The sequence below is a fragment of the Lynx rufus genome, unplaced genomic scaffold (genome assembly GCF_022079265.1).
Source record: "Lynx rufus isolate CCGP_SWC_20201006 ecotype Redwood Valley unplaced genomic scaffold, mLynRuf1.p SCAF_2, whole genome shotgun sequence".
Lineage (NCBI taxonomy): Eukaryota > Metazoa > Chordata > Mammalia > Carnivora > Felidae > Lynx > Lynx rufus.
Window position 1 is genome coordinate 122,680,825 of NW_025814834.1, and position 15,378 is coordinate 122,696,202.

General features: G+C 50.2%; 1 protein-coding gene across 2 annotated transcripts in view; it reads left to right on the plus strand.

Moving 5' to 3' along the window:
- IGSF3 (immunoglobulin superfamily member 3) overlaps window positions 1-15,378 on the plus strand; it is a 93,199-nt gene that overhangs the window by 24,434 nt on the left and 53,387 nt on the right. The gene's annotated exons all lie outside the window — the stretch shown is intronic.

A 15,378-nucleotide genomic window follows, 5' to 3' on the forward strand; every position in this document is an offset into this window, starting at 1 on the left:
AACAGCCTCTTGGGTGGTTTTTAATGGTGACCATCCTACCAATAGTACTTAAAAGTCTGGTAACATTTTAGGAACACTAATTGGATGAATACCGTTCCTAACTTTTTTGACTTAAATCATAATAACACAATTCAAAAGCCCTTCTCCAAGCTTCCTTTTGTCCTCTGCTGCCCTTTTAGCTCTGCCCTCTGCCCTCTCAGAAGGCTGCCCTCTGCCGTGATCACTGCTCTTGTTTCTTTGAGGTTCATCTTTGCTCTGGATGCTGCTACTGCTTTTTCATTTTCTTAATTTCCTACCGTGGAAAACTTCAAATGTATACTCAAGTGGAGAGAGTAGGATAATGACCCCCACGCACCCATCACCCAGTTCCAGCTGTTATCAGCTCACAGCCAGTCTTGTTTTATCTGTACCCTCATTCCCTTTCCTACCCTTCCTGTATTATTTTCCAGAAAACCCAAGGAACACTTATTATCTGCCCATGTGTCGTGGAAAATTCTTGTCCATTAGGCTGCATTTTTCAGTAATTTGTGTTTGCATTTAAAATCCCTCTTCAGAATAACAAGGAGGTAACATTTTGTCCCCATCAGATTGGTGAAAAATGTAGAAGCCAAACAATACCAGGGAGTTGACAAAGACTTGGAACAGAAGGAACACTTAAACCCTGACCTTGGGAATGTAAATTGGTGTGCCAGTGTTGCAGAGCGATTTGGGCAGCGCGTAGCGTGACTGAAGATACCCTTAGATGAACAATTACAAGAATATTCATTGCAGTGAAGGGTCGGAAACCATTTAAGCATTCATCAACAGGAAAATGAATAGATAAATTGTAATAGATACAGTGAATATTCATACAAGGGACTATGATATGCAACAATCAAAAGGAATGCACTTGGAGTGACAGATGTCAACAGAGATTACTCTCAAAAATGTTTTGTCAAGTAAAAAAAAAGATGCAAAGTGCATTCAGCGATGACATTTTAAACAATTTTGAAATGTGCAGAAACTCTATATTGTTTTACATCTATAGTAAAAGCATAAAAACGGACGGGAGTGATAAATGCCAAGTGCAGGATGTTGTTGTTTCTGCAGTGGGGGCGGGGGTGGAATGGCACTGAGGAGGGGGAAATACAGACACGGGCAGCATCTCTAGGGCTTACTTCCTTGGAAAAAAAAATTAAGCAAGTGTGGCAAAATATTAGGATTTGACAGTCCTGGAATAGACACAGGTGTTTATGCTTCTTCATTCAAAAATTAAAGAAACGTGCAATTATTTTCAGTCTTCTGAACTTGAGGTGGCTCCTGTTGTCGCATGATGTCATTAGCATCTAGACTGAAGCTAAGAAACGTGTCCGTTCCTGAGAAAATTCATATTTTGTCATTCGATGACAGTGGGTTGTGGATCTCCTTAAATTTAATAGGTTCCTAGAGGCCCACGATTCCACGTATTTTCCAGACACTTATATTGACAGTTAGAAAAAGCCAAGTAATGAAGCCTTAATGATTTGACTTAACAAGTTATAGAAGAAGCAATTACATTGTGCTTCCTTTCTTCTTTTGGAGAAGGTGGGAGCAGCGTGGGGGAGGGGGAAAGGGGGACCCTTCCTTCCCTGTATGTAGTCTGGTCCTAGATGCGGACTCCTTCCCCTCATCTGCAGTCATTGAACACCCATCTCCACGCCTGAGGCTTGCACCGGAGTAGGACAGATGGTCCCGGAGGAGGTTGGATTTGGAGAATGAGGCCTGGGTGACCAGATGTACGCAGGATGGAGTTCCCATCTTTACCAACACCTACATCTTGGAGGCCTGGTCCCTGCCTGTCCATCTGCAGCTGTGCTCCGTGTACCTGTGCTCATCCTGGCCTTTTAGCCAGAGCCCACACTAGTCCTCTTGGTGAACTCACCCTTTGTCCTCTGGTTTTGCGTGTGCCCTGCCCTCACGTGTGGATGAGTGCCTCCCTATACCTGTCCCTGGGCTGCGTGTCCTTAACTCCTGTTTACTTCCTGAGATTCAGAGGAAGGTGACTTCCGTGAGATGCCCTCCCTGCCTCTCCCCAGGCTGACCCCACCCTCCCATGGTCCCTGTGCAGTTAGCTCCTTATCTGGTTGGTGCCTCAGCCCATGCCCATCCCCCTACCTGTTACTTTTTCCTGGGCAGTGATGCAGGTAGAACGGTTCAGAGTACGGACCCTGGACAGATTACTTACCCTGTGGGCGCCACATTCATCTGCAGACAGGGTGAGAAAGGCACCGACCTCACGTTGTCATGAGGGCTAATTGTGCCCCACGTGAGGCCTTTAGAGCAGGGCCTGGCAGGACTCAGTGCTGAGACTAGCTGGTGCCGCTATTGTTATTTTCCTGCTTCCTCCCCCTTCCTCGTTCTCCTTTCTTCCATCCCTCCTTCCTCCTCCTTTGTCCTTATTGTTGTTCAGTCACCAACACAGGCGGATGGAAACCATTGTAAGCAAAGCCTATTGGCAAATTTTGGAAGGACCAGGGGGAGACCGGATGGATGGGGGTGCGGGCCTGGGATTTGGACACCTTGAAGACCAAGGTGGAGGTATTTAGACGAGAAGGGACTGGCAGAGTGGAGCCCCTGGGAATAACACATTTTCTTAAAATTCAGTTGTATTTTTAATATGTGCGGAATGGCTTAGGACTTGGCATCAAACTGCATTTCCTGAGAATGCCTACTGTGTGTGCCAGCAAGAGGCATGGTGATGCAGTGCACCTGTGGGCGGGACAGGCAAGCGGAGGTCTTGTGCCCAAGCATCCTGTTCATAGTTCTCTGGCTGGATTAGGGTATTGTAGGGTTCTGTCTTTGACCATTCTGCACTTTTTCTGGTGAGTTTTGATGAAGGTGAAGGTCATAACTCATTTAAAGTCATTTAAAGAACTTAAAAACAAGAAGAGACAGCAAATATGTTGGATGGTAAGGAAGACAAAAAACTAGGTAGGCTGACGTTCTGCATTCTGTTACGATAGAACTGGGCTAAAGGCGAGGTTTGGAATCTTAGCTGCACAAGTGTGAGAGGGGGAGGCTGTGGGAAGGACGGCAGGTTTTAGTTGGCAGGTACCAACCATGTGGTGTGGCCACCAAACAAAGCTGTCTTGTCTGCACAGAAAGAAATTTGGTGTCTAGAACCAGCGTGGTGGTCTGCTTGCTCTATGCTGGTCAGACCACAGGTGGGGGACGGCATGAGGTTCTGGGTAACACGTTTGGAGGGACAGAGGCAAACCGGAGCCTGTTTAGAAGAAACAGGGGAAGATCTTGGGCTGTCCAGCCTGGAGAGGAGAAGCTTCAGAGCTTCTAGATGGCAAACTCCTTGAGCACCAAGATGGTTCCTGTGCATCTCTCGTAGCCTTAGTACCTGTTTCAGTGTCTCGTGCCTAGAATGTGCTCAGTTATTACCCACTGAATGGGTAGACAAGTGGCTGGGCTCGTCCTGTGTCCAGGACCCCTGAGCTTAATTTCAGTTCAGAGTAAAGAAGAACTTTCTAACAGAGCTTCTCCATCTGGGCTGCCATCAGTGGAGATGAGCCACAGGTGTGGGGAGTCAGGCTTAGGGGGCAGTGAGACCAGGGGGCCCCAAGAATCATTCTTTACATCCCTGAGTCAGGGCTTTGTGTGGACGGAAGTAAAGGGAGTGGGTAGAAAAATCTGTGATTGCCAAGGGTGGCCAGGAACAAGTAGATTTGTAAATGAATCTGCTGGAAACTTATCAACGCACCCCTCCCCCCCGCCAAACAATGCTTTTTGTAATTTCTGGTTAAAATGCCCTAATTTGAAATAACATCGAGTAGGATTTAAGTTAATAGTGTGAATCGCAGTCCCATTTGCTCAGCCTCATGGCCCAGATCGGCAGAGCCATTTGTCACAGTTGGTTTTAAAGCCAGGAAGAAAAATACTCCTGGATGCTGGCCAGGACTTCTTGTGGAGATGCTGTCTTTGGAACATGGAAGGGGTGGGTGGTGAGAAAGCTGAGGTTGGGCAGAAGGAGGGCCATGTGCCGGGAGGCAGGAGATGGGGTGCCAGTTTCCGTCCCTGGCTTGCTGGTTGACCTTGGCCGAATCCTGCAACCTCTCAGGCCTCGGTGCCTGATGGAGAGGGGGCCCGGCAGAGCATGCCTTCTCCAGGCTAGGCCAGGGACCTTCTCGTTCTTTTATTCAGTCAACTAATATTTGGAGTTCCTCTTAGGTACCAGGCACCATTCTAGAAGCTGAGAATCCAGCGGTGCCAATACTTCTTCTAGTTTTAAGACCTGGGATGCTAAGAGTGGCCTCATCCATCCTGGAGATCAGCATTTCTTCCAGGCAGAAGTACATGCAGACTGTTGGGAGCTCAGGAAGAGTTGTCAGCAGCCTTCCTCCTGATGCTCTTGAGGCCTGAGAGGGAGGAACCAGGGCCAACTCAGAAGTGCATGAAAATCAAGCTGTGGAGATTTGGATCGCTGAACACATGTTCCCCAGAGCACCTCTGAGAATGGAAGGAACCGTAAAACTGGTGTAGGGAAGGTGGTCGTGGAGTGGGGCTGTCTGCAGGGCAGGGCCCCCCCTTTGCTGGAGGAGGCTGTGGGAGGCCTCAGGTGGGCTGGTGGGTGGGGGGAGGGTGGTGAGGCACCTGTGGGGAGGCTTGTTCTTTGGAGTGGAGGTGCACTAGGAAGGGGGTTCTGGGAGAATGAGCGATTGATTCCTCCTGCAAGCATGTACCGGGTACCTGCTGCTGAAGTGCAGAGGGGCCCATAGAGATGGGTTACAGGGGGGCTGTGACTTCAGCTGCCCGGAGGCTAGCAGGGCAGAAGAGTGTGGGGCGAGCTGCCCCAGGGGGCAAGGACAGCCTCGCAGCAGAGATGACAAATGGGCTGGGCCTTCAGGAGGGACTAGGAGTTGGCTGGGTGTGGGGCAGAGAAAGAGCCATTCCCGGGAAGGGCTTTGGAGTCTTCTGAGTTTGCATTTGTGTTGTGGGTGGAGGCAGAGGCCCCGTCAACAGGCTCTGGTCATTTGATTCTTGGAACGATGGGGGATATACTTCAGTGCCCAAAAAAGAGGTGGCCATCACAGTGTTCGAGGCTGAGAATTCTTTGTGCTTAAGCTGCCATAAGTCTTTTCTGGAACACTGTGGGTGTAAAACAAAAAATAGTCCTTCCTGCTCTGTGTGTGGGGAGTTGGAGGGATGAGGGCTGGGAGGTGGCTGGCGGGCCAGGTGCAGAGGGTAGCAGGTGGACGGAGGTATGGCTGCCCGAGGGGGCCACAGGAAGGGCTGAGAGTGACAGAGTCAACAGGATTTAGAGACGGTCCACATTGAGGTAGCAGAGAGGAACAGGGATCCCCCCCCTCTGCCAGGAAGAGAGCTGAGGAAGGCAGACATCAGTGGGGATTGTTTGGGAGGAAGTCAAGTATGGGCAGACACAATGAATTTATTTAAACACATTTCTGGAATTGGCGGCTCGACTCCAGGGCTTGGCCAGGCTCCGTGCCTCAAAACCAATGAGAAGTGGGGGCAGGGAGGAGGGGGCGCCTGGGTGGTTCAGTCGGTTGAGTGTCCAACTCTTGATCCCAGCTCGGGTCATGATCTCGTGGTTCATGGGTTCAAGCCCCGCATCAGGCTCCACGTTGGCAGTGTAGAGCCTGCTTGGGATTCTCTCTGTCCCTTTCTCTCTCTCTCTCTCTCTCTCTCCCCCCCCCTCCCCTTGCCCACTTGTGTGCACATGCACTCTCTCTCTCCCTCAAATAAATAAACTTAAAAAAAAAAACAAAACAGTAAGCAGTTGGAACCTGAGGTGAGTTTGAGATGGGGTCTAGACCTTGGGGATTCCATTGTTTAGAGGCAGGTTATCAGTTACATAGAGCTTTTCAACCAACCACCCCTAATCTTGGTGGCTTAAAATAAGAATCCTTTTATTCTCTCTCAGGAATCCTGTAGGCCAGGACTTCAGGAAGGGTTTGGCTGGTAGTGATTCTGGCTTAGTGTCTTTGGTGAGGCTGCAGGCAGCTGTCGGCTGGGACTCCAGGAGGTGGAGCTATGGGGACCAGCCTCTCTTTCTCTTTCTGTGGACATTCTTGAGGGCTGGCATGGCTTCCTCCCAGTATGGCGGGCGCAGGGCAGTCAGGCTGCTTCCATGGGCCCCAGGGTTCCAAATGGGTGTCCTGAGAGAGCCAGGTAGAAGCCTCTTGTGACCCAGCCTTGAGGTCACGAGTGTCTCTACTGCCGTAGTCATAAGCCTACCCAGATTCAAGGGGAGGAGACTCAGATCTCATCTCTCCGTGGGAGCCATGTCAGAGTCAGGTGAGCAGAGCACATGGAACGAAGGTACCATTGTGGTCAACTTTGGGAAACACTTGCTCAAGTGGGGAAATGGCAGGAACACTTGAACTCCCCAATACATTACAGGCAGAGAGTTGGGGGCGCCACCTGTGGTTGGTGGGCAGCCCAAGATACTGGGCACACAGGAGAGGATGCGGCAAATGATGATGAGCCTGACGAAAGAGATGTTCTGGGCCTGAGGACTCGGAGGGAGGGAGGTGCAGTTTGGCCAGAACCACGTGCTTTTGGTGATTAGTTGTTTTCTTCACGTGCTTGAGCCCATCCCCCCCCCCACCTTCCCCTTAGGGCTCTAAACGACACTTCATTAGGGGAAATTGTAAGTTATCTTAGTCTTTTTTATTGTCTCTGGATTTTACTTTGGCATAGCATGCATTTTTATTCATTTACTTTTGAATGAGTGAATGGATGCACGTGTTTAATTTAAAAAGATGCACAAGGATGTAGATGGTGAAGATTAAGTCTGCTCCTCACCCGGTCCCCGAGAGACTACTGCCGTTGCAGTGCACGAATGAAATATTCTCCCTGCTCGTCTGGTCTGGCCCTGAGGTTCTTCCCTCACCACTGCCTCCTCTCCAGACCCGACGACCCAGCCACCTTCGCAAGAAGGCAGGGCCTGCAGACTCCAGGTCAAGCCCAGCCTGGGGCTCTGTTCAGGTTTTTCTGAACCTGTCATTTTAGATGTTGCTTCTAATTCAAGTTGGATTCATTCCACGTTGGTTCTTTATTTCTGCTTTGTGTGGTTTCTAAGTGTTCTTTTACTCCCAAGATCCTGATTTCTGATATTTTTTGTTCTGCCAGTTCCACGTACGTTTCCCTGGTAAAGGGACGTCTGTATAGTTGGGGGAATCCACGGGCTTTGAATTTTGGTAGTACAGAATCACATAAACTTGGAGCTAAAATGGGACTGTAAGGAATGTCTTGTTGTTTTCCCTTTTTGTTTGTTTGTTTTGGTTTTATTTATTTATTGCACGTAGGGAATTCAGCCCTAGAGAGGAAACTGAGAGATTGTCTAATGTAAAAAACGAAACAAAATGAAACCAAAAAAACAAAACACCTCCCACAAAAACCCCAGACCAGCTCTGCTCTACTTCCTTGGGATGGATGTCAACCTGCAGAGACCCCCGAGTCCCTGGAGCAGGTGGTGGGAAGTTCCTGATCCAGCCCTGGACAGGAACGCCTGAACCCAGGATGTTCCAAATGGCTCGAGTGTGGGGACCCTGGCGCCGTGCCCGGGCCTGGGTCGACTTCTTAGCTGGCCTTCAAAAGGACAGATTGCAGCTGGGCTCTGCGCGGTACCTGAGCGCAGCTCATAGACACCAAAGTCTGTGTCTCTGCACTGCGCAGCATCGATCCGTAGCATTCGAAGCTATTTTTTTCTCTCTGAGTGTCCACGAAATTCATTACTTTACAATGAGCCTGTCAGGGATCAACGCAGCGAAGAAGCTTTCCACTCAGGTCCCAGTGCCTCATTCTTAGCGAATTTTGCCTTAGCAAGTAAATCAAATATGCTGTAAACGCACTAATGTCACTATCCCCACCAGTGGGGATCTACAACTTTGTCAGAGCCCCTTTCTGTCTATTGCCTAGCCTGTTCCTGGTTGCGGCCCTTTACTTTTCCGGATTTGGCTGGAGGTTCTGCAGAAAGGTTTTTAACCACAGCTCCTTTGCCCGTAAAAAGCACCCCATGCAGTGGGGCCTGTGCTTGGCTCTACGGGTATGGTGAGTTAATCCCACCAGACAAGGGGAACTCTAAGTTAATGAGTACAGTCTCTCTTTTCCCTCCTAGAGCATGGATTTCCTGTACAGTCCGTGCTGAGTTCCGGGAGACAGAAGCATATGGCTGAAAAAGGATCGCTGAGCAGGATTAAAAATTAATCCTTCAGCGTCCACGTCCTCATTTGTTGCCTTCCAGGTTCGGTTTTCTTTCTGCCTCTGAGGACCCCTCATTCGGAGTGTTGTGTGGTCAGTTACTCCACGGTTCTCTTGAAAGCGGTTTCGGAGACTCTGTTTAAATCCTGGTGGGTATGTCGCCTTTCAATGGCAGTCTTCTGTGCCGAGGGATGCTGGCAGCCCCTGCACCCCCAACCCCGCACCTGTCCCCCCGCACCCACCCCCCTGCCACACACCCACCCATAGCTCATCTGGCCCTACACAAAAGGCAACTGATAACTCCCCTTATCAGCACTAGATGCGTTGGAGACCTTCGGGGATGGTCAGCGTTTTCTGGTTTTGATTACCACGTAACTATTTTAAGTGTGCAGCCCTAGCAAAGTGATAACCTTCACAACCATATAATCAGAGCCCTCATTAATGGGATCATTTTCTGGGTGGAACATTGGTTGTCTTTCCTCCCTTTTCTCAACCCAGCGTTCGTTGATTGAGTCGTGTGAGTCGAATCCTTAACTGCCTTCTGGGAAGGGGCTCTGCCCTTGGTGACTTCTGCTGTGTCTGGACCTTTGTGGTTAACAATGCCCATTTGGGAGCTGTGGGGTCTACAGCTGATGGAGGTTTTGAGGAGGACCGAATGCCAGGTATTTGGGAACAGTCTTGAATTAACCGTCTTCTGGCAACTTTCTCAAATGGCTCAGTGGCTTATCATGGCCTATGAGGCACCTCCCGTCTGAGTGCCTGCCATCCATCAGCTGTGTGACCGTCCTCTGCTCCCTCTGTCCTGCAGAGGGTTGTTGGAGGAGGTGATTTCGAGCTGCAGGTGGTGGGGTGGTCTGGACAGTGGGGCTCTCAGTCCAATGATGACCTCATCAGCTTCCCCACAAACCCGCTTCCTCTGTCTTCTGCACACCTACCCAGTGGCCCAGATCTGGGAGTTGCTCTGGACAGCTCCCTGGACACCCTTTCAGGCTCTTGACCACATTTCTGTGCATCTTTTCTGCCAGACTGCCTCCCTCCACCTCCTGTGATCTGCTCTACTTGGGGCCTCAGTGGCACTCTTATGGATCACCGCGAGGATCCCCTGCTGGGACCCCTTTCCAGTCATTCCTGCCAGAAACGTCTTCCCAAGACATGATTCAGAATATATATTCTCTTTTTAACACCCCCTCAGTGACTCTTCATTGCTCTTGGACCAAAGCCTCTTTACCATGGCAATAAGCCCCTGCTTCATCTTGGTCTGAGCCCTCTGTGGGCCCTCCAGCTCCCTCACGCAGCTCTGTGTGGACTCAGCCTGCTCTGTGCCGAGGTCCGGGTCATGTTGTTCCAGCCTCACCGAGCAGGAATGCCCGCTCATCCTGCTTCAAACTGGCGCAGGGAAGCGCTGTTCTCTGAAGCTCTCCTGACTCCCCATGGTTGGCAGGGACGGCTTGCCCTGTGTCCTCCATACGCCCTTCACAGCGCTGCTGGCTCTTTGCAGCCTTCGTTTACACATCTGTCTCCACCTCCCGGACTGTGAGGGGATTTGGGTCTTGTAGTTCATCAGCCTAAAGAACACAGCGGCTGGCAAAGGAGAGGCACCATCCGTATTTGTGGAATGGATGAACAAGGAGCCCATGGTACTGGCTTGCCATCCACTGTGGCTCTTAATTTCTCCGAGCCTCCGTTTGCTCACCTCATCTCTAAAATGGGGACGGTACACTTCTCTTAGAAGACGGCTATGAAGTTAAAATGAGAACGCACTTGTGGAAAACACTAGTATGGTGCGGGTTTGGCTAATGCCAGGGATTTAGCAGGTACTCAGTCCTTATGGCCCTTTTCAGGTGACAGCCAGGGATAAAGCCTCAGTTTCAGGATAACGCATCCCATTACTGCCTTGAATCTTTTGTCTCCTTTCCGAGAGGTCTTCTGTCTTGCCCCTAATTAGGAGGGCGTGTCTGGGGAACACCTTTAGCGTCTGGGCTGGGTTTGCCACCATGGGGGCAGAGGCCTTTGAATCTTTCCTTCTTTGTGGGACCGTCGGCAAATGTTCAGAATCCCAATCCTGAAATCTCTGTTCCTCAAGGCTTCTCCAGGGCCTTTGATGGTGCGGCCGCCTTCGCTCTCAGGCTCGCAGTAGGGAACTACAAACAGCCTGTAACGCATGTCATGTCCTTGGCCCCCGGTATGTCAGAGGCAGCCTGCATGTTAATGCCGGAACTTCCGCTTTCTCGGGGACTCCTCCAGCTGGCTGTCACTCAGGTGCCTTCTTTGTACCCTGGAAGGACGCTTGTCATCAGGGCTCATGGTTTCCATTCATGCTGTGCAGGGGCATCCAGTTGGAAGAAGCAAGAGAAGAGATACGTAAGGGGGCTCGGAACAGATCAACATGGAATTGTAAGTTTAATAGCTTGGAAAATTAGGAGTTTTAGCAAAGTGACTAAATAGCTTAAAAAAAAAAAAAAAAGGAGATGAGGTCAGACCTGTTCTGCCAGACCCTTGAGCAAGTACGAAGCTCAAATAGAGGGCAACTGATTAACCATGCGACATGTTGCACCTGCCAGGTCACCTGGCCAGCCTGGCCCTGGCTGATTTTGCCATCATATTCGCTCTCAGCCCTTCCCTGTTTCACATCACCCCGCCACCCCTGCCCTGCACAGGCTGCCTGGCCACCCCCTCCCTCCCCCCCTCACACAACCTCAGACTCATCTGCACAAAAGCATTCACTCCTCTCCGACTCCTTTTTTGGGGGGTGAGGGGGAAAGCGGTCTGAGAATGCCTTTCCAAGTGTAATCCATGCAGAGTGTAGAATGCTTAGGGAGCACGACATGCAAAGAAAAACTGTCGCTTGTGACCCTACTGTCCTTTAGCGTTTTCCTGAAGATGAGCCCGGTTCTTTCCCCACACATACATAGAGGGATACGGGGCGTGGGGGGGTTCCTTACAAAAACATTTTCAAACCCTTTAGAGCCTTTTCCTCCTTTACTTTGTAATAGGCTTTCAACATTTTATTTTATTTATTTATTTATGTAATGTTTATTTTTAAGAGAGAGAGGGACAGAGTGTCAGTGGGGGAGGGGCAGAGAGAGAGAGGGAGACACAGAATCTGAAGCAGGCTCCAGGCTCGGAGCCGTCAGCACAGAGCTCGATGTGGGGCTCAAACTCATGAACCGTGAGATCATGACCTGAGCCAAAGTTGGACCCTCAGCCGACTGAGCCACCCAGGCGCCCTCAGCATTTTAGGTGTTCATAATATTTCCCTATGATTTTTGATGGCTTCGTAGTATTTCGCCACAGGGGAAGGGCCGTCATTTATGTAATAGAGCCTCGCTCAGTGGACCTCTCCCTGCTTCTGCAAGCGCCCCACTCCACCCCACCCCTGCTCCATGTTCTGTCCCCCTTTGGAATCCCCTCTGCTCTCTCCCAGCACAGCCCCACATACCTTCCAGGGCTATGTTCAGAAATCCCCGGGGCTGCTGCTGTCTTGTCCCTGGGCTGCTGCAGAATTAACCTTCACCTCCACGGTTCTCCTTTGTGTGTCTGTGCTCCCCAGTAAGAACAAGCAGGGGACCCGCTGCTGGCTACCTGGTGATAGTCATGCTCAAAGCATGTTCCTTGAATTAAACTGGAAAAATATGCAACCCAAGGGCTGCCCACAGAGAAGGGCAAAGTGCAAGACACGGAACCACCAACAATGAAAGTCAAAGCTGAGAGAGGAGGAATGGCCAGGAATTATTATGATAAGGTAACAGGTGCTTGGGAAAATCCCCAGAGGCAGTGTCCATGCACTTGACTATTAATTTTTAGTTGAGTGTGGATGTTGGTGCTTTATTGGTGTGCTAGACATATTTCAGGATCCCTGGCCATTCATGCTTGAAACAGAGGGTTGCCCCCTCCCCCATGGTTCCTGCTGCCTTGTATACAACAAGGACCAAGGGGGCAGTGGTATTATGCCAAGTAATGGAATACAGAAACCTATCTGGTCAAGTCTGGCTTGTCAATCTGGTTAAGTGTGTATCATAAATGGTCCCCAAATCCACAACTAAGCCTTTGAGGTTAGTGTCTGGGGATTTTGTACCAAGAGCCATAGTGGGATGTTGTGAGTATACAGTAATAATAGGCATATGTGAACTGAATTGTTGGAGCACAGAAACTTTGGCCAAGTAAAGGAAGCCCATCCTTGAATAGAGGAGGGCCTAGGTCACATGAGTCTCCAGTTCCGGGCTTTCTAAGATCCACGACCCATACTCTTGGGTTGTTTTGAACTTCCACAATATGGCTTGTCAACCCCCCTTCTTCACTCCCCCCCCCCAACCCCGCCACTGCCACTTGAGTTAGTTGAATGGGCCCCTGTGCTCAGCTTCTTGTGATTATCTGGCTAACATCCAAGAGGTGGCCCATGTGTGTGGGGATGGTCATGGTCAGGAGGATGGTCATCTCTGCTGCCAACCCATCTGCTTCTCTCACTGTCCCTCCCTCGCTGTCCTGCAAAGCCAGCCCTGGCTCCCAGAGAGAGCTGCCGGGAACCTCCAGAACTGAAGGTGGGTGTTCCGGGCTTTTCCTAACTTTAGAGAAGTGGAGCCTTGGAGCCTGCTGGACTCGTTGGCTCATAGGCTCATCCATCAGTAACATTTACTGAAGCGTCTACCAAGCCCCAAGCACTGAGCTCAGGGTGTGCACAGATAGCAGCTCAGATTCCTGCTAAGCGTCACAGCATGACCTCCAGAAGGCCAAGAGAATGTGGGGAGAAGACTGCGGCAGAGTTGGGAGAATAGCACTAGGAGAATAGCACTAGTGGTTCGTACAAGGAGCGCACACTGAGGGGGAGCTAGAGGGGCTGCACCCAGAGTAGGAAACTGGGGAAACAGTAGGAAGCCTGAGGGCCCTCTGAAGACCACCCACTGGAAACCTGTGTGTTCTTGGCAACTGGATATCCCCCATTTCTCACCTCTGTGTCTCCATGGCCTTGGCGTCGGGAGAGAACAGGGTGGGGGGACATTGTGTCGAGGGACACGGCACAGCCTCCTGAAGCCATAGCCATGGGTACCGGTTCACATCCAGGACTTGGTCTTATTCCTGATGCACTGGACAAGCCCCTCAAGGCTTCTGCATCAGAGAGGTAACATCCTAATGCTGCCTGAAGGAACCCTTGTGGTGTTTTTTCAGGAAATATGTGGGCTTAGCTTCCTCCTCCTCCTGGGGCCACGAGAGCATCAAGGGGGACATAGAAGCCTGCCAGCTCCTAGGAGGAAGAGCCAGGTGACAGGGCGTGATGGGAACCAAGGAGGCGTCTTTCTGTTCCTCGTGTGGGACGGTGGTAGTGGCCAGTAAAGAGACTGTTTGGAGATCAGCACATACCTCTCAATCAGCCTGAGAACTTGGAGAAACTGGGACATCTCAGGTCCAGAAAGGCCCCCTAAAATAGTGTCAGCAGCAACAGTTATGAAATGCATGCTTGTGAGAAGGAGCAGGCCTTTGCTGGCCCCAAGTGAGGGTTCTTTTGCTGGAACGCACGTGAAGGTTGTGGTTCCAAGGCCACCAGACTTGACCGGGGAGCTGTGCCGTGAGGTGGCCTCTTACTAAAAAGAAATCAGCCTGACGCTGATGACCACACTCTACCCGTTTCTGTTATCTTTGAAACCGGATGGAAGGAAACAGTGGTCAGTAGGTACTAGGGTAATTACAGGGAAAGCATTTACAGGCAAGTAATCTGATTCCATCTTTTAATTTTTTTTTTCCTCCTCCAGAAAACAGAAGGCAAATACTGGTATTTACGTTCAGTTATAAGCATTTTCCGTTGGATATGCCGCCTTGAGTCCTGGTGGAGGTGGGAAAAGGGTCTGTTACCTGCGCCGTGGGCATGATTGGGTCAGGGCAGGCTGCATAGCTCCCCTGTCTCCTTTCCAGACGCCGTTTCCATGCTGTGCCATCCTTAGGATGGGGGCGAGGGGGCCACAGGTGAGGAGTATGAGAGGGTGGGTGGACTCGGGGGCATCAGCCCTACCTTTTCTGGGAGTGGAGGGTCGTGGCGAGGGCTGAGTGACAGGAGAGGGGGGCTGAGGAAGAAGAGGGAGGTCTGGTCCTTGGGACTGGTCCTGGTGCCAAGCTTGTCATGGAGCGAAAGAGTCATGGACGTCTTGGTCCATGACTTGGACCACAAATTGCTCTGGTCTTCCCTGTGGGTTAAATGGTTAATGAGAGAGAAGCTGGAGGGGTGTACAAATTTGGGCAAGGAAAAGGCAAAGAGATAGTGTTCCTAGACAGAGAACAGGTTTTGAATTCAAGTTCAGCTGCTTCATGCTCGAAAATCAATACTTGAGAGGCAAGTGAGGGCGGGAGAGGAAAGCTTGCTTTATTCAGGAAGCTGGAAACCTGCGAGGGTGGTGGACTCACGTCTCAAAGACCATCTTCCACAGCCAGGCAAAGCTGGAGTGGTTTAAAGGGGAAGTCAGAGGAAAAGGGGGGGGGGGGGTGTTCCGTCCAGGAGAAACAGGTGCCCTGGCAGGTAGTCCTAGGTGGACATGACCCTGGACAGATGTGCTGGCATCAGCCACAGCTGTTTTCCATTGTAGTCAGACCTTATCTTCTGGAAAGTCGGGTCCTTCACTCGTCAAGGCCAGTGATCTGCAAAATCTCAAGAGAAGTAAGTTAGTTCAGCTCCAAACCAAGGGACTTAGGTCAGTGAGCAAGGAGCACATATCCCTTAGGACCGGTTGGAGTGCTATTATAGTAGGAGGCATGTGGAAAGAGAAGGGCATGTTGGTTATAGCAAGAAAGAAAGAGAGAGAGAGAGAGAGAGAGAGAGAGAGAGAGAAAGAAAGAAAGAAAGAAAGAAAGAAATTAAGCTAATATCCATCAATAAGGGAATAAATAAAATGTGGTGTAATTCCAGGAGGGGGTACTATACACCTATATAAACGGAAGGAGCTAGAATTATGTTTAATGTCAAAAACATTGAGGAGCAAAACCAAGGAATGTGTCTGTATGGAACCAAAGTGTTTATATGAAAAAGTGGTGACTGATACTGTATATTTTCAATGATTATATATACATAGATATATATCTGTATGTGAATGGATTTTATAAAAGAGTCTGGAGTGATATATCATCCCTAAATCATGCCAATCTCTGGGGAAATGGTGGGGGGAAGCAGGATGACAGCTGGTAGTTGGAAGAGATTGAAGGCTTACA